The 19,196-nt window shown below is 35.9% G+C and overlaps 1 pseudogene; it reads right to left on the bottom strand.

Annotated features, from left to right (window-relative positions):
• Positions 1-7,744: 7,744 nt before the first annotated feature.
• LOC120584434 (Y-box-binding protein 1-like) overlaps positions 7,745-19,196 on the bottom strand; it is a 56,918-nt pseudogene continuing 45,466 nt past the window's right edge.

The following is a 19,196-nucleotide window of genomic DNA, read 5'->3' as shown; positions in this document are numbered from 1 at the left end:
TTAACTCTAGAAAGCAAAGTACAGCTTGGCAAGAAAATAAAATATCAGATATAACAGATATTTAATCTCATCTAAAAGAACATAGATCTTCACTTTATTTCAGTATAGCCTGACATGAATATTCATTATAAAGAAAAACCTCCTATCCAGATAATTGTTTCAAAGCACAGTCAAGATTTTTATAGACTAACATATGGTAAAGTGAATGTATTGTTTATAAAAACAAAATTTCTCCTAGTATTTCTCAGAGAATTTATGTTTTTCAGAATCCAAAGTTCTGAAAAAAAAATCAAGAAATTAAGAAAACAGGAAAGAGTTTAACAATCAACATAAGACATTAATTAATTGATCTGAAGAATTCACCGATACCAAGTCAGAAGCTGACATGGGGTATTGAAAGTTAAACTCCACATTTCTGAAATAGGACAGAAGCAATCACTCTTCTGTTAATTTTCCTTTTATTGTTGACACTCTCAAAGCCATTCTCACATATAAAACAAGTATTAAGTTTCTATGCATAGTATATTTTATACTACGAGTGATATTCCGAGAAATAAGTATTGAAAACAAAAAGACTCTTTGACAATTTCAACTTCTGATTCTGGGTAGTGTTGCTAACTTTGCTAGGGGACCAGCTATTGTGTTTTTCAAGTAAAACTCAAATTTGCTGTCATTCCCAATGTTAGAATATTCAACATAGACATTTATTCTTAACAGAAAAATGCAAAGAGAGGATGGTAATGATGAGGATTATTGTGATGTAAAATCAGAAACTAATCTAAAATCTGAATTAACCAGAGTAATATCAATTCCAATTGCAAAACCAAAATCAGGACAAGTAGACTACACACACACACACACATGCACATGGACACGCACACACACATATATTTTAAAGTAATGAGTAAAACAAAAGAAAATTTTCTGTTGTTCTGGAATATTTATCATGAGGAAAGGTCAATACTGTCAGACAGAAAAATTTGTTTTTTATTTCAAAATTTTATTTTTTTAATTGACCTTTATTAACAGGTGCTTTCAGTTTGCTGAATTTTTTGAAAAAAAAATTATTCCAAATTAAAGATAAAGTTCTTAAAAATCTTAACTTGACCAGATATGAAACAATTTAAACATCTTTATTTTTTATTTTTATTAAGTTATTGATGTAACATTGGTTAATACAATTATATAATTTTCAGGTGCACATTGTAATTTGACATCTATATATTCTATTGTGTAATTACCAACCAAAGTCCAGTTTCCTTCAGCTACCGTAAATTTGATCCCCTTTACCCATTTCATCCTCCCCCTATCCCCTATATTTGACCCTCTTTACCCTGTCTACCTCATCCCTCCTACCCCACCCCCTACACTCTGGTAACCACTAGTCCATTGCCCATGTCCATGAGTCTCTGTTTGTCCTGTTATTTGTTGCTTTTAGGTTTATATCCCACACATAAGTGATATCATGTGATTTTCTAATTTTTCCGTCTGGCTTATTTCACTTAGCATGATTCCCTTGAGGTCCATCCATGTTGTTGCAAATGGCAGTATTTCATCTTCTCCTATGACTGAGTAATATTCCATTGTATATATGTGCCACAGCTTCTTTAGCCAATCATCCAAGTAGGACACTTCAGTTGCTTCCATGTCCTGGCCACTGTGAATAATGCTGCTATGAACATCGGTGTGCAAATATATTTTTGGCTATGAGTTTTCAAGTCTTTGGGGTAAAATCCAGTAGAAGATTGCTTGATCATATGGTAGATCAATTCTTAGTTTTTTTTGAGGAACCTCCATACTGTTTTCCATACTGGCTGTATCAATTTACAGTCCCACCAGCAATGTATGAGGGTTCCTTTTTCTCTGCATCCTCCTCAACATTTGTTATTACTTGTTCTGTTGATTATAGCTATTCTAACAGGTGTGAAATGGTATCTCATTGTGGTTTTGATTTGCATTTCTCTAATAGCTGAGCATCTTTTCATGTTTGTAGTCTATTAGTATGTCTTCTAGGTAGAAGTGTCTATTCGGGTCCACTGCCTATTTTTGATTGGATCATTTGTTTTTTTGTTGTTACTGAGTCATATGAGTTCTTTGTATATTTTGGATGTTAGGCCCTTATCAGAGGTGTTGCTCGCAAACATATTTTCCCATGTGGATGGTTGTCTCTTTACCTTGTTGATGATTTCTTTTGCTGAGCAGAAGCTTTTTAGTTCGATGTAGTCCCATTCATTTATTTTAGCTTTTACTTCCCTTGTCTTTGAGGTCAAATTCATAAAATCCTCTTTAAGTCCAAGATACGTGGGCTTAATTCCTACGTTTTCTTCTATGCATTTTATTGAGTCTGGTCTTATATTCAGGTTCTTAATCCATTTTGAGTTAATTTTGATGTGTGCTGATAGACAACAACCTAGTTTCATTCTTTTGCAGATGACCTTCCAGTTTTCCCTGCACCATTTATTGAAGAGGCTTTCCTTTCTCCACTGTATGGTTTTGGCTTTTTTGTCGAAAATTATTTGCCAAATAAATATGGGTTTACTTCTGGACTATTGATTCTGTTCCACTGGTCCGTGTGTCTGTTTTTCTGCAAATACCATGTCATTTTGATTACTGTCACTTTGTAGTATAATTTGAAGTCAGGCAGAGTGATGCCTCCAGCCTTGTTCTTTTTTTTCAGGATGCCTTTGGTAATTCAGAGTCTTTTATGTTTCCATACAAATCTGATGATTTTGTGTGCTATTTCTTTACAAAATGCTGATGAGATTTTTATGGGGACTGCATTAAATCTGTATAATGCTTTAGGTAATATGCTCATTTTAACTACGTTGATTCTTCCAATCCAAGAACACAGAATATCTTTCCATTTCTTTGTATCTTCTTCAATTTCTTTTAATAGGGTCTTGTAGTTTTTATTATATAGGTCCTTCACATGTTTCCTTGATTTATTCCTAGGTATTTTATTCTTTTTGTTGCAATTGCAAAAGGAATTATTTTTTCCACTTCTTTTTCTGATGCTTTATTATAGATAGGAACACTATGGATTTTTGAACGTTGAATTTGTATCCAGAGATTTTATTGTATTTGTTTATTGTTTCTAGTAGCGTTCTTGTGGAGTCTTTAGGGTTTTATAACTAGAGAATCAGGTCATCTGCAAATAATGACAGTTTGACTTCTTTTCCTATTTGAATATCTTTTATATCTTTCTATTGCCTGATTGCACTTGCTAGGACCTCCAATGTTATATTGAATAGCAGCGCCAATAGTGGACAGCTTTGCCTTGTTCCTGATCTTAGAGGGAAGGTTTTTACTTTTTCACCATTAAGTATAATGTTAGCTGAAGGTTTGTCATATATATATAGCCTTTATTATGTTAAGATACTTTCCTTCTATACCAATTTTGTTAAGTGTTTTGATCATAAATGGATGCTGTATCTTGTTGAAGGCTTTCTCTGCATCTATTGATATAATCATGTGATTCTTATTTTTTAATTTGTTTATGTGGTGTATCGAATTGATCAGTTTTTGTATACTGAACCATCTCTGTTCCTCTGGGATGAAGCCTACTTGATCATGGTATATAATCTTTATAATACGTTGCTATATTCCGTTCGCTAGTATCTTATTTAGGATTTTTGCATCTGTGTTCGTGAGAGATATTGGTCTGTAGTTTTCTTTTTCTGTGTTATTCTTACCAGGTTTTGGTATCAGAGTAATATTGGCCTCACAAAATGACTGGAAAGTATTGCCCCTTCGTTGATTATTTGGAAGAGTTTGAGGAGAATAGGTATTAAATCTACTTTGAACGTTTGGTAGAATTCACTGGTGAAAACATCTGGTCCTGGACTTTTACTTTTTGGTAGGTTTTTGATGATTGTTTCAATTTCCATACTGCTGATTGGTCTATTTAGATTTTCCAGATCTTCTTGATTCAGTCTAGGAAGGTTGTATGTTTCTAAGTACTAGTCCATTTCTTCTAGGTTATTAAATTTGGTGTTATATACTTTTTCATAGTATTCTTACATGATCCTTTCTTTTTCTGAGATGTCAATTGTAATTTCTCCTTTTTCATCTCTGATTTTGTTTATTTGTGTCCTTTCTCTTTTTTCTTTAGTGAGCCTGGCCAAGGGTTTGTCAATTTTATTAACTTCTTCAAAGAATCAGCTCTTTGTTGTATTTATTTTTTTATTTTTTTTCAATTTCATCGATTTCTGCTCTAATGTTTATTATTTCTTTCCTTCTGTTGACTTTAAGCTTCATTTGTTCTTCATTTTCTAAATTTTTAAGATGAAGTGTCAAATTGTTTATTTGGACTCATTCTTGTTTTTCGAGATAGGCCTGTAAATGATATGAACTTTCCTCTTATGACCATTTTTGCCATGTCCCAAAAGTTTTGATATGTTGTACTATCATTATCATTTGTTTCTATGTATCTCTTGATTTCTCTTTTTATTTGTTCTCTGATCCAGTTATTCTTCAATGGCATGTTGTTTAATCTCCATGTATTTGTGTTTCTTCCTGCTTTCTTTTTGTGGTTAATCTCTAATTTCAAAGCATTATGATCAGAGAATATGGTTGGTATGATTTTAACCCTCTTATATTTGTTGAGGCTATTTCTGTGTCCCGATATGCAGTCGATTCTTGAGAATGTTCCATGTTGAGAAGAATGTATAAGCAGCTGTTTGGGGATGGGAGGATCTGTATATGTAATTATGTCCAGTTGGTCTAATGTGTCATTTAAGGATGTGATTTCTTTATTGATTTTCTGTTTGGATGATCTGTCCTTATTCAACAGTGGGTTATTTAGGTCCCTACTATGATAGTGTGTTGGTCTTTTTCTTCCTTTAGTTCTGTTAGTAATTGCTTTAAATATTTTGGGGCTACCTAATTGGGAGCATAGATATTAATAAGTGTTATGTCTTATTGGTGCATGATTTCCTTTATCATTATGAAGTGTTCCTCAGTACCTTTCTTTACCTTTTTTTATTTTGAAGGCTATTTGGTTCGAGTTTAGTACCACTACTCCTGATTTTCTCTGAATGCCATTTGTTTGAAATATCCTTTTTCATCTTTTCACTTTGAGTCTATATTTGTCTTTGGAACTGAGATGTGTCTCCTGGAGGCAGCATATGGCTGGGTTTTGTTTTTTGCTCCATTCTGCAATTCTGTGTCTTTTTATTGGTGAGTTCAGTCCATTTACATTTAGGGTGATTATTGAAATATGAGGTCTTATAGACATTTTATTTTTGCTTTCTGGTAGCTTGGTGTTTCCGTTGCTTCCTTGTCCTTGTGTTTCTGTTTTCTTTATTTTGCTTGGCTTTTGTGAGTTTTCCCTCTGATTCTTGTTTTATGTCATATTTTTCAGCTCTGATTCTACGGTGTGTGTTTGCCAATACAAATATGAAAAAGATAGTTTTATATATATATATATGTATATATATATGTATATGTATGTGTATATATATATATATACTGTATATATATGTATATATATATACAGTTGTTTATTTTCTTCTGCATTTGCTTTACCTCCTTTTCTCTTTGCGAATTTAGATCTTTGAATCCTCCCCTTTTCTGTCATTGTTATCTCAATATATTTCTATGTATGCTGAACATTTTTTACTATCTTGCTATAGCAGTTCCCTTCTTATTACTTAAGCTTATAATACCCTGTTCTCAGTCAGGATTGCATTCCTCTGCTTCTATTAGCCTGATAGTCATCTTACACTTAAATATTTTTTATTTATTTTTTATTTATTTTATTTATTTATTTTTTTTTGTCATTTTGTTTAGGTAGGGTGACCCCTTTCAGTATTTCCTATAATGCAGGCCTCGTAGTAGAGAATTCCCTCAATTTTTGTATGTCTCGAACAGTCTTAATTTCTCTTTCATATCTAAAGGAGAGCTTAGCTGGATACATTATTCAAGGCTGGTAGTTCCTTTCACTTAATAGTTTAAATATTTGATTCCATTCCTTCCTGACTTGTAATGCCTGTGCTGAGAAGTCCGATGATAATCTAATGGGTTTTCCTTTATAAGTTACCATTTTCTTCTCCCTGGCTGCCCTTAGAATTCTATCTTTGTCATTGACTTTTGATAACTTTAATACAATGTGTCTTGGTGAAGGCCTTTTTGGGTTGAGATAAATGAGTGTTCTGATGATTTCTTGAATTCTAAGCTCCAGCTCATTCTTTGGAGTTGGGAAATTCTCGTCAATTATTTGTCTGACAATGCTTTCTAGTCCCTGTTCCTTTCCCTCACCTTCAATAATGTCCATTATTCTTATGTTTCCTTTCCTGATGGTATCAGCTAGTTCTTGTATTTCTCTTTCATTATTTTTCATTTTTCAGTTTCTCTTTCTTCTTTCTGATTTATTTCTAATTTCTGTCTTCAATATCACTGATCCTTTCTTCCATTTGGTCGACTCTATTTCCCAAGCTTGCTATTTTATTTTTCAATTCTTGCAGTGTGTTTTTTCATCTCCAGAAGTTCTATTTGGTTCTTTTTGAGGGTTTCAACCTCCTTTCTCTACTCATCTAGCTGGTTTTGTATTTTCTGAAGCTGTTGATATGACTCGTTTCAAAACTCACTGAGTCTTTTTAGAAGTGCCATCCCAAATTCTCTGACACTTAAGTCGCATATTTCTATGTCTATAAGCTCATTTTCTGGAGATTTTTCTCTTTCTTTCTGAGATGCCTTGTCCCCTTGTTTGTTCATGGTGTCTAATGGACTTTTCTCTACCTGAGCATTAACGGGAGTACATTCTGTTGTTTTCCAGAAAGAAGATTTATTATATAAAAGTCTCTCTTTAGCCCGTTGCAAAGAAGGTGCTTTTCATTTGGTTTCAAGTAGGTGGCATCTAAGCCTCTTGGTGTGCAGTTTATATAACGTCTAATGTCTTTTGTTTTCTTGTAGATTTTAATCACACTCGCTACCGTCACTTTTAGTCCCTGTCAGTGTCAGTGACAGTCTTGGCAGTGTTTGCTCAGATTCCCCTGGGGCTCCACAGTGATTGATCTCAGAGGATATGGGGGGAGGGGTTTTCTGGGCGGGGGTTGAGGCTGCAGCTCAGCCTCAGTTTTGCAACTGGGGCCTGTAGAAATCAACTGTTGGTCCCTGCTTTCTGCCCCGATGACTTAGTCCTGCTGCCAGCTGCGTAGAGAAGTCCCAGCACTTCTAGTCAAGGCAGTTTAGTGAAGTCGCTGCACCTTCTCCCCTCACCCTCCTCCTGCAGGGAGTTGTGACAGCTGCAAGAGGCAGCTTCTTTATTTGCCCCAGTCCGCCACCTGACACCTGGGGTTCTGACCTGTGGTAGCTCTTATGTGCAGATCCCATGCTCAGATGTGCTGGTGTGCAGTTTGGGTGTTTTTGTTCAGTTTTAGATGTTCAGCTTATTGTTTAAACACCTTTAAAGGTATATTGAGAAAAACTAGGCTTTAAGAAACAAACAAATAAAAAACACATTTGTTATTACCAAAAAAAGACATCTTTAGGTAAAAGTAATAAAAACCCCGTGCTGCATAGATAGTGCAGATAGTTCTAGTTATCTGGTGAACAGCAGAAAACAAGCACTGGAAGTTTTCAGTTCCAATCTTTTGCTCATTTCTCATTGCTGAAATTTCGTATCCATTTCTTCTTGTGGTATAGATGGCAAGATGGCATTAACTCAGCCCTGCCCTGCTTAGCCTTCCAGTGGATGAATTCTAAGGGGGCCAATGGGCTGCTTTTGTCTCTGCCATTTTGTGGTTTAGGGTTTCCTGGGCAATCGGGTCAGTAATAAGAGTGAATAGGGGTACCAATGTTGAGGTGGCTGCTGACCTTGGGTCTCATCTCCTTGATTTTCCTTATATTCTTCATTACTATCCTCTCTAAACTGTCTTCAGTGAGGAGGGCCCCGCGAAATCATGGTCTATAGCTCCATATACATATTCTGTCTCACAGACCTACTTTGTTCTCCTTCACCCTGGTTGTCAGCACCCTCCATCACTTGTCTCTGCACAGGAGGGTTGGAATACAGTGGTGGAAGCTCACAGAGTCTCCGAGTATAGTAAAATGGGAACTGTGCCGCTGGTAAGGCTGCTGCTGTTGGGCCTGGCCTTTGAGAACACTTTCCAATTCTTTCTTTTTCGCCCCCAGTCTCACTACTCTGGTAATTCTGCTGGCAACTGTGTGGAGGACCCCTGCGACCTGGATAGGGTCTATAATGGCTACAGTCTCCCACATGTTTATTGCCTTGCACTGGAGCTCCATCAGGGCTTGTAACATTTGCTGCCTCTGCACTCTTTGTTCTTCAACAACATCAAACTCCACAGTCTTAACACTGTAAAGATACTTCCCAGGGTTGTTTTTCATGGCAATTTGGTGTGCATGTACATTTTCCTTGGTGTCATTCCTGTTGATGAAATCATATCCGTGTTCATATTGAATCATTTTACCGTTCCCCAAATCTTCCTTGCAATGACCTTTTTGTCCTCACTGGCAGGTGCCGCCAATGTGAGGCCAACCTTAGGGTCCAGGCTTGGTGTGGCCAGCGCTGGGGGCCAGGTGGCTGGGGGTCCCCGCCGCTGCTGGGTCTGGGCCTCTCTGCTCGTGGTTGCGGTGATGGTGACTGGGACGGCTGCCGCAGATGTTGCTCCTCCCCAGTGTGACGGTAACTAGGCCGGTGGCGGTGAGGTTGCTCAGGGCTCCATGGCATCTGTGCTCTGCTTCCGCTACCAATCGAACTTAAAATTTCATTTTAAGAATAACTTTTAAATATTGAATATTTGTGGTATTATCTTTCAATTTTAAAAGCTTTTTATTAACATTTTTGTGTTAATATTCTTTTATTTTAATGTTTTTTTATTATCAAATGTTTGACTTGGAAATATTTTTTACATATTATTGAAATATAAATTTATCACCAGATATAATACTAAACAATTTATTTGTTATATCTTTTTAGTAGAAAATCTCTAAAACTTTAGTTTTAGAAAAATTATTATAGTTAACTATTATTTTGAAATTGTAAAGTATTATGAAAACTACAGTGTAATATGATTTTAGGAATTCCTGAGCATTCCAGAGAACTTTGATGTCTCATTCTCAGATGCTAAAGAGTCATATCCCTAAGATTGTTGTATTTTATGAATTTAGAAAACACTAAGAAATTTAACTATTTTAACTCTTAGTTTTATAATAAATGAAAATTTACTCCAGGGTCCAAGTGAGAAGAGAGATATGAATATAAATTAATATAATGATTTCTAATTTCTTGAATTCAACGATTAAGCAAATGTTATTCACACTCACCAGACTACCACACACTAACAGATTCATTTCATTTATTTGTTCCTCCAGCTAACAAATTGTGTTTACTCTATGCCAAGCACTGATCTAGACTCAGAATGCAGGACTGAACAAAAGAGAAAACACCTTTGTCCTGGATGGGAAGAATGACGATAAAAATAAGCAAATAAGGATGAAACATAGTTCCTGGTATATTTTGGCAAACGCTATGAAGAAATGTTAAGTTTCTGCCATTTGTTGTCTGTCCACAATTGGGAAAAGTAAACAAAGTCAGAAAAGGCTCTGAGTCTGTACTTCACTGTCAAAACCCTTTATGGATGCAATCTGCATTTCTCAAACTACTAGACCTACACACACACAAGTGTGTTCAGGGTGGAAACTGGAATTTGTCTCTGAGGCAGATTTGTCTCCTTGTGTTCTGGGATAGACCTGATGATAAATTTTTCCAAAGATCTTTTTTTCTGTTCTCTTTCTCTTCCCACCCCCTTCTTCTCTTCTCTTCCTCCTACTTCTTTTTTCTTCTGTGCTGTTTTTTTCTTTACACTTTATTATAATTAGTTTCCTCATGCTATGATGTCCCTAGCGTGTATTCCACTTTATCCAATATGTGGGAATCTACCAAATGCTGGTCAGTCCTATTCTACTTTTAAGTAAAAAGTATGAAAAGATCTTTTCATTCTCAAGAACTCCATATGTGTATGTGTATTTGTCTTCATATTTATTGACAATCTCAGTCTCTTGAGGTGCATATTGTGATTTAATCATATTCCTCAGTGTATCAACTGATAAACTTTTAACTTTCTCTTATTTGGCATTCATTTTTAGATCATTAATCAAATACTAAATAAGTCCTAAGAAATATTGGGATTTGCCATTTCAGAAGTCACTGTTACTATCATTTTTGTTCATCTCTTGCTGTATTTGGTGGCATAACTCAATGGTTTATAGTTATTCATTGGTATTATGCATTTGATAAATCTATTCACAGATCTCTTGGTTCAGACTTATTAAAGACTCTTATCGTAGTTATAAACATTTTTATTAACATTTTTGTGTTAATATTCTTATAGTAGTTAATAACTACTCTTATCGTAGTTATTAACATTTTTATTAACATTTTTGTGAGAGGTCAATAACTTACATTTTTAAGCTTAGATTACAAAAAATTTTCCCAAGCATAATGTGGTATGCTGCAAAATAAGGCCAAATGTTTCCATGATCTTCATATGTAGGCCCCAATGTAATATTCCTGCTCCTCCCAGCAAAAGATGGGGATTTTGTGTTGACCAAAGGAGTGCAACAGAGTGATTATAAAGCTATAAAAGGCCTTTAAGCTTCCAATGTTGTCCTCTTGGAACTTAGCTGCCACTTGAGAACATTCAGTCTAGCCTGCTGGAGAGGCTATGGGAAAGAGAACAGGGGCCTCACCACCCACAGCCCCAGCCAACTGTCAGATATCTGAGTAAAGCTATCTGCTATGAGCCAGCCCCCAGTAGAACTGCCAAGTGACTGCAAGTGCATGAGAGACCTGTCCACTTAGCTCAGCTGTGACCAAATTGCCAACCTAAGAGTTGGGGGGAAATACATAGTTGTTTTAAATATTGAGTTCGGGGTGGCTGGTACACAGCAAGAGATAATGAATACAGAATTTAGTTCTTAAAAGTAGGAGACTGCTATATCAAAAATTGAAAATATATGATCTTTGCTTTAGAAACAAGTGATAACCCAAGCCTAGAGAAGCAATGAAAAAATTGTTAACCAAAAATGAAAAACTTGTGCGGAAATTGTTATTGAAGGCTAAAAATGGGTAACTTATATTGTTTAGTTATAGAACAATTGTGTCCCAGGATAATTTAGATGGTAGGAAAAGTGCCTAATAAAACATGTGGATCTGGCGAAGGAGCTCTGTAGGCAGGATGTTGAAAAGATGAATTAGGTGTTTCTAGCTGCATGTGATATGATAACTGAATGAGAAATACAAACTAAAGAAGGGAATTTTCAGCTTTCAAGCAGAATTTAGAAGAAATATTGTATGCCTAATGTTAAGGGTGTGGTTCTGGGCAAAGATATGCTAACGGCCAACTTCTGTTTCTATAATCTGCTTGCTTGTTTGATGATTAACTAGGATGTGGTTAATCTGCTTGCTTGTTTGATGTTAACTAGGGTGTGGCTAGGCTTTATAAACTGCCTCTTTTGGGAGCTTGAGGCTGATCTCCTAGAACCCTGTGTGGTAGTCAGTTGCTGCCGGCTAATAAAGGCTCATAATTCATCTCAATTGGCTCCGTGGGTCTTAGAATTGATCGCGCCACAACACCTAAGACTGGCTGAATTGAAAAATTAAATTGCTTTTCATCTCCTGTTTCTCTAGTCTGCAAATAATTCTCATTGTGAAAAATAGCCACTGGATAAGGATCAAGTCAAAGATATAGCTATAAGACCCTTATGTACATCAGTGATTCTCAAACTTGAGCATGCATCAAAATTACCTGAAGAGCTTGTTAAAACACATGGTCCTTCCTTTTTTCTTGAGAGATTCAGATTTAGTAATTTTAGGACATAGCCCACACATTACATTTCTAGCAAGTTCTCAGATGATGCTGCAGACCTGGAGACCACTCTTTGTGAGGTATTGACCTAGACAGATATCATTTTGTGACAATTAGACCTGCTAAGCTAGACAAAATGGCTTCTGAGAATCTTAACAATGCTGTCTTGCAAAAGCCCGACATGTCTCAAATAGAGAAGGATAAGTCTTAAAAGTTAAAGATGTAGGTTTTGGAGCATTAGGTTAACCCAAATAAGATTCTAAAGAAACTTAGAAAAAATAGAGACATGCATTGGTAAATCTCGAATGGCTGGAATTAAAAGGGACAGAGACACTTAAACATGAAAACAGTTCTCTGGACGCCCAACTTTCTGTAGGCAGGAAGTGAAGGAGAAAGCTTTACAGCCAAAAACATAATTTTTTAAAAAGTAAAGATGACATCTCAGAGGCTAAAGCAGAAAAATAAAAATAAAATAACAGACTGATTAATTGGGGGACAACTTTTAGGGAGCAAAACTGAGAACATTCAAGAAACACTCTCTACTCCTAGAGAAGTGGGCACTGGCCACATGTCTGGGCTATGTTTCAAAATTTCTATAGGCTAATGACAGCTTTAGGCCCCTATTTCTCCCCATTTTGAATAGGAATGTTTCTCTCTTTAACTCACCGTTGCACATGCTTAGAGAGCTGATAACTTGTCTTATTGATTCCTGGTCTCTAGATCAAGAAGGAATTTATCTAAGGAACTGTACCATATCTGACCCTTATGCAGAGCAGAGATTCTCAACTTAAGTCAAATGCTGTAGCTGGGACAGGGCTTATAGGGTCTCTGGAATAATATAAACATTTTAAATACAGAAGTAACATGAATAATTTAGGATAGATGACAGATTGTAGTAGATTGCAAAATATGATCAGAAGTTCCTCCAATTCCTATACACCAACCACCTTCTATTCAAGGTAAAGTCTGCTTCTTCATCTCCTTGGATTTGAGCCAAGTTTGTGACTTGCTTAGATCAATAGAATGCCATGGAAGAAATGTTGTGGACCATCCAAGCAGACATCTTCAGAGACTATGCCTTCCTCTTTTGCCTTTTTGGAACATAGATGTCATGAAAGCAAGTCTGAACTAACCCCAGAGAAGCCTCATAGGGGAGAATTCAGGCCTTTTAAATTGCTTTTGAAGATTAAAAGAAGGGTGACTAAAGTTATGATGTTTCACCAAACTCCTTTCTATTGTAATTTAGATGATAGAAATTAAAGTTAGAATAGTTGGTACATATTTAGAGATACACTGAGATATACCATGTCTATGTGCATTATATACAAAAGATACAGAAATTGTAAGGTCATAATAACTCCTCTTACATATAGTTTTTCTGTAGTTTTCTTTGGAAATAGAGCATATCTAATAAAAGCCATCATAATTTCATCAAAAATAAAGTGGTCAAGTCCAGAAGAGAAATGATATGTTATCCATGACATCATATAAGCAAGTCTCAAATTCATATTTGACAATACTTCCAATTTGGTTTAAAGGTATACTTCCAATTTGGCTTAGAGGTATCCTTTCCATTTTTCATTCACTTCAGCAAGTATTTACTGACAACCTACTATGTACAAGGTTCTATACTAGAAGCTGTGGACAGAGCAGTAAACAAAACAGACAGAAATGCCTGTCGTAAAGGAGCTTAGACTTATAGTGAGCAAGAAAGATAATGAATAACATAATAAGAAAAAGAAGGAATATCTTGGAAAGTAATAAGTGCTGAGGTGAAAATATAAAATAGAGAAGGAGATAGAAAATGTTTGAGAGATAGTGGTTAAAATTAAGGTTAGTGTTTTCTTTCAGGAAGGCATTACTTAGAAGTTGATTTTGATACAAACACCTAAAAGGAAATGATGGAAGGTTGTGAAGATATTAAAGGGCAAACAATGTGAAAAGACCTTGAATGTAAACATGTGGAGTGTTAGAGTAATAGCGTGAGGTAGGTTGAACAAAGATGATGTAGTGGTTGAGATCAGAAAAATGAAGAGAGTGGGGTGGCTTTCAAAGCTATAGTTAGGATTTTGGCTTTTGCTCTAAATAAGCTGGGAAGCCATTGGAGAATTTTGAAAATAGGAGTTACATGATGTAACTTATGATTTTTCATACGATCACTGTAGCTGTTGCATTGAGAATAGACTGAGGATTCTGATGGAATAAGACAGGTAGTTGAGGTTAGTACCATGGTGACAATGAAGGAGTGGTACCAAGAGATCAGGTTCAGGATATGGTATGAAGACAGACCTGTAGGATTTGCTGATTGATCCAATGCAGAGCATAATATAATGAGAAGAGTCAATAATGATTCCGAGATCCATTTAAACATTCTGGGAAACATGGCAGAGGGAGAGACCTCCTCAGATCTCTCTCCTTGAAACAACAATAAGCTGAACATCTAAAACTGGAAAAAAAAAAAAACACCCAAACTGCACACCAGCACATCTGAGTGTGGGATCTGTACATAAGAGCTACCACAAGTCAGAACATTGAGTGTTGGGCGGTGGATGGGAGAAATAAAGAAGCTGCCTCTCGCAGCTGCCAGAGCTCCCTGTAGGAGGAGGGGGAAGGGAAAAGGAGCGGCAAGTTTCCTGAACAGCCCTGCCCGGGGAAAGCTGTGAGCTCCTTGCGGCCTCCCGGCAGCAGGCCCAATCATCAGGGCAGAAGGCAAAGAAGTGGGATAGCAGAAAAACAACAGTTGATTTTTACCGGCCGCGGTTGCAAAACCAAGGCTGAGCTTCAGCCCCAAACCCCCACCAAGAATGCCCCTCCTGCCATACCCTCTGAGACTGAACACCGTGGAACCCCAGGGGAATCTGAGCAAATGCTGCAGAGACTAAAGCTGCTTCTCGCAGACTCTGGAGCTTCCTGAAGAAGGAGGAGGAGGGGAGAAAGTGTGGCAAATTCATTGAACAGCCCTGCCTGTGAGTGCCACGTAGCTGACAGCAGGGCCTAGTCCTCAGGGCAAAAAGCAGAGAAGCAAGACGGGACCTCAGAGAAAACAACAGTTGATTTTTACAGGCTCTGGTTGAAAAACCGAGGCTGAGCCATAGCCCCCAACTCCCAACCCAAAGGGCCCCTCCCCCCATACCCTCTGGGATCCATCACTGCAGAGCCCCAGGGGAATCGGAGCAAACACTGCCAAGACTTTCACTGATACTGACAGGGACTGAAACTGAGGGTAGTGAGCATGATTAAATATCAACAAGAAAATTAAAAAGGCATTATTTAGGCTTTATATAAAGCAGGGATCCAAGACTTAGACTCCACCTACTGGAAACCAAAAGAAAAGCACTTTCTTTGCAGTGGGCTAAAGAGAGACTTTTATATAATAAATCTTCTTTCTGAAAAAACAGCAAATACATTTCCATTAATGCCCAGGTGGAGAAGTAGTCCATTAAACACCATGAACAACCAAGGTGACAAGCTATCTCAGAAAGAAAGAAAAAAAATATCCAGAAAATAAGCTTACAGACATAGAAGTATGCGACTTAAATGACAGAGAAGTCAGGATGGTACTTCAGAAAAGAACTCAGTGAGTTTCGAAACAAGTCATATCAACACTTTCAGAAAATACAAAATCAGCTAGATGAGTAGAGCAAGGAGATTGAAACCCTCAAAAAGAACCAAATAGAACTTCTGGAGGTAAACACACACCACACACACACACTGCAAGAGATGAAAAATGAAATAGCAAGCTTGGGAAATAGAGTCTACCAAATTGAGGAAAGGGTCAGTGATATCGAAGACAGAAATCTAGAAATTAATCAGAATGAAGAAGAGAGAAACCGAAGAATGAAAAATAATGAAAGAGAAATACAAGAACTAGCTGATACTATCAGGAGAGGCAACATAAGAATAATAGACATTATCGAAGGCGAAGAAAAGGAGCAGACTCAAAAACCTTTTTAGACAAATAATTGACGAGAATTTCTCAACTGGAGCTGGAGCTTGGAATTCAAGAAGTCAACAGAACACTCAATTATCTCAACCCAAGAAGGCATTCACCAAGACACATTGTATTAAAGTTATCAAAAATCAACGACAAAGATAGAATTCTCAGGGCAGCCAGGGAAAAGAAAATGATAACTTATAAAGGAAAACCCATTAGATTATCATCGGACTTCTCAGCACAGACATTACAAGCCAGAAAGGAATGGAATCAAATATTTAAACTATTAAGTGAAAGGAACTACCAGCCTAGAATAATGTATCCAGCTAAGCTCTCCTTTAAATATGAAGTAGAAATTAAGTCCTTTCCAGACATACAAAAATTGAGAGAATTCTCCACTATGAGGCCTGCACTACAGGAAATACTTAAGGGATCAAGCTCACCTAAAACAAAACAAAAAAAAAAAAAAAACTAGGAGTAAGGTGACTATCAGGCAAATAGAAGCAGAAGAGTACAATCCTTATTAAGAACAGGGCAGTATAAGCTTAAATAATAAGAAGATAATTGTTATAATAAGATAGTAATGAACGTTCAGCATACATAGGGACAAATTGAGGTAACAATGACTAAAAATGGGAGGATTCAAAGATCCAAATTCACAAAGAGGAATGGAGATAAGGCAGACACAGAAGAAAATGGATGACTGTTTATATATAACTATTTTTTTTCAAATTTGTAATGGTAATCACACACCAAAGATTCAGAACTGAAGTATAGAACATAAAACAAGAAAAATCAGAGGGAAAATCTACAAAAGCCAACAAAATAAAGACACAAGGACAAGAAAGCAATGAAAATACTGAGCTACCAGAAAGCAAAAGACAAAAAGTCTATAAGACCTCATATTTCAATAATCACCCTAAATGTAAATGGACTGAACTTACCAATAAAAAGGCACAGAGGTGCAGAATGGAGCAAAACCAAAATCCAACCATATGCTGCCTCCAGGAGACACATCTCAGTTCCAAAGACAAATATAGAGTCAAAGAAAAAAGGTGAAAAATGATATTACAGGCAAATGGCATTCTGAGAAAGCAGGAGTAGCAGCAATAATCTTAGATGAAATAGCCTTCAAACTAAAAAAAAAGTTAAAGAAAGATACTGAGGGACACTTCATAATGATAAAGGGAATCATGCACCAACAAGACATAACACTTATTAATAACTATGGTTCCAATCGGGAGCCCCGAAAAATGTAAAGCAGTTACTAACAGAACTAAAGGAAGAAACAGACCTTCAAAACCCTATCATAGTAGAGACCTAAATATCTCACTGTTGGATATGGACAGATCATCCAAACAGAAAATTAATAAGGAAATCACAGCTTTAAATGACACATTAGACCAACTGGACATAATTGATATATACAGAGCCTTCCATCCCAAAATAGATGTTTATACATTTTTCTCTAGTACACATGAAACATTCTCAAGAATCAACTACATACTTGGACACAGAGATACCCTCAAAAATATAAGAAGATTGAAATTATACCAACCATATTCTCTGATCATAATGCTTTGAAACTAGAGATCAACTGCAAAAAAGAAAGCAGAAAGAACCACAAATACATGGAGATTAAACAACATCTACTGAAGAATAACTGGGTCACAAGAAATAAAAATAGAGATCAAGAGATACATAGAAATGAATGATAATGGTAGTACAACATATTAAAACTTTTGGAACAGGGCAAAAATGGTCATAAGAGGAAAGTTCATATCATTACAGGCCTATCTCCCAAAACAAGAATGAGCCCAAGTAAACAACTTAATGCTTCATCTTAAAAATCTAGAAAAAGAAGAACAAATGAAGCCTATAGTCAGCAAAAGGAAAGAAATAATAAGAATTAGAGCAGAAATCAATCAAATTGAAAAAAAAAATAGAAAAAATAAATACAACAAAGAACTGATTCTTTGAGAAGGTTAATAAAATTGACAAATCCCTGGCTAGACTCACAAAAGAAAAAAGAGAAAGGACACAAATAAACAAAAACAGAGAATGAAAGGGAAAATTATGACTGACATTGCAGAAAAACAAAGAGTCATGCAAGAATACTATGAAAAAGTATATAACATCAAATTTAATAACCTAGAAGAAATGGACTAGTACTTAGAAAAATGCAGCCTTCCTAGACTGAATCAAGAAGATCTGGAAAATCTAAATAGATCAATCAGCAGTATGGAGATTGAAATAATCATTAAAAACTTACCAAAAAGTAAAAGTCCAGGACCAGATGTTTTCACCAGAGAATACTACCAAACTTTCAAAGTAGATTTAATACCTATTCTCCTCAAACTCTTCCAAATAATCAAAGAGAGGGCAATACTTCCCAGTCATTTTATGAGGCCAATATTACTCCGATACCAAAACCTGGTAAGAATAACACAGAAAAAGAAAACTACAGACCAATATCTCTCACGAACACAGATGCAAAAATCCTAAATAAGATACTAGCGAACGGAATATAGCAACGTATTATAAAGATTATATACCATGATCAAGTAGGCTTCATCCCAGAGGAACAGAGATGGTTCAGTATACAAAAACTGATCAATTCGATACACCACATAAACAAATTAAAAAATAAGAATCACATGATTATATCAATAGATGCAGAGAAAGCCTTCAACAAGATACAGCATCCATTTATGATCAAAACACTTAACAAAATCGGTATAGAAGGAAAGTACATTAATATAATAAAAGCTATATATGACAAACCTTCAGCTAACATTATACTTAATGGTGAAAAAGTAAAAACCTTCCCTCTAAGATCAGGAACAAGGCAAGGCTGTCCACTATCGGCACTGCTTTTCAATATAACATTGGAGGTCCTAGCAAGTGCAGTCAGGCAAGAGAAAGATGTAAAAGGCATCCAAATAGGAAAAGAAGAAGTCAAACTGTCACTATTTGCAGATGACCTGATTCTCTAGATATAAAACCCTAAAGATTCCACAAGAACACTACTAGAAACAATAAGCAATGCAGCAAAGTCTCTGGATACAAATTCAACGTTCAAAAATCCATAGTGTTCCTATCTAATAATAAAGCATCAGAAAAAGAAGTGGAAAAAATAATTCCTTTTGCAATTGCAACAAAAAGAATAAAATACTTAGGAATAAATCTATTGAAACATGTGAATGACCTATATAATGAAAACTGTAAGACCCTATTAAAAGAAATCAAAAAAGGTACAAAGAAATGGTAAGATATTCTGTGTTCTTGGATTAGAAGAATCAACATAGTTAAAATGACCATATTACCTAAAGCATTATACAGATTCAATGCAATCCTCATCAAAATATCATTGGCAGTTTTTAAAGAAGTAGCACAAAAAAATCATCAGATTTGTATGGAAGCACAAAAGA

The sequence above is a fragment of the Pteropus medius genome, unplaced genomic scaffold (assembly GCF_902729225.1).
Source record: "Pteropus medius unplaced genomic scaffold, Ma_sr-lr_union100, whole genome shotgun sequence".
Lineage (NCBI taxonomy): Eukaryota > Metazoa > Chordata > Mammalia > Chiroptera > Pteropodidae > Pteropus > Pteropus medius.
Note: the sequence above shows the minus strand (reverse complement) of the source record. Positions and strands in the feature narration are given on the sequence as shown.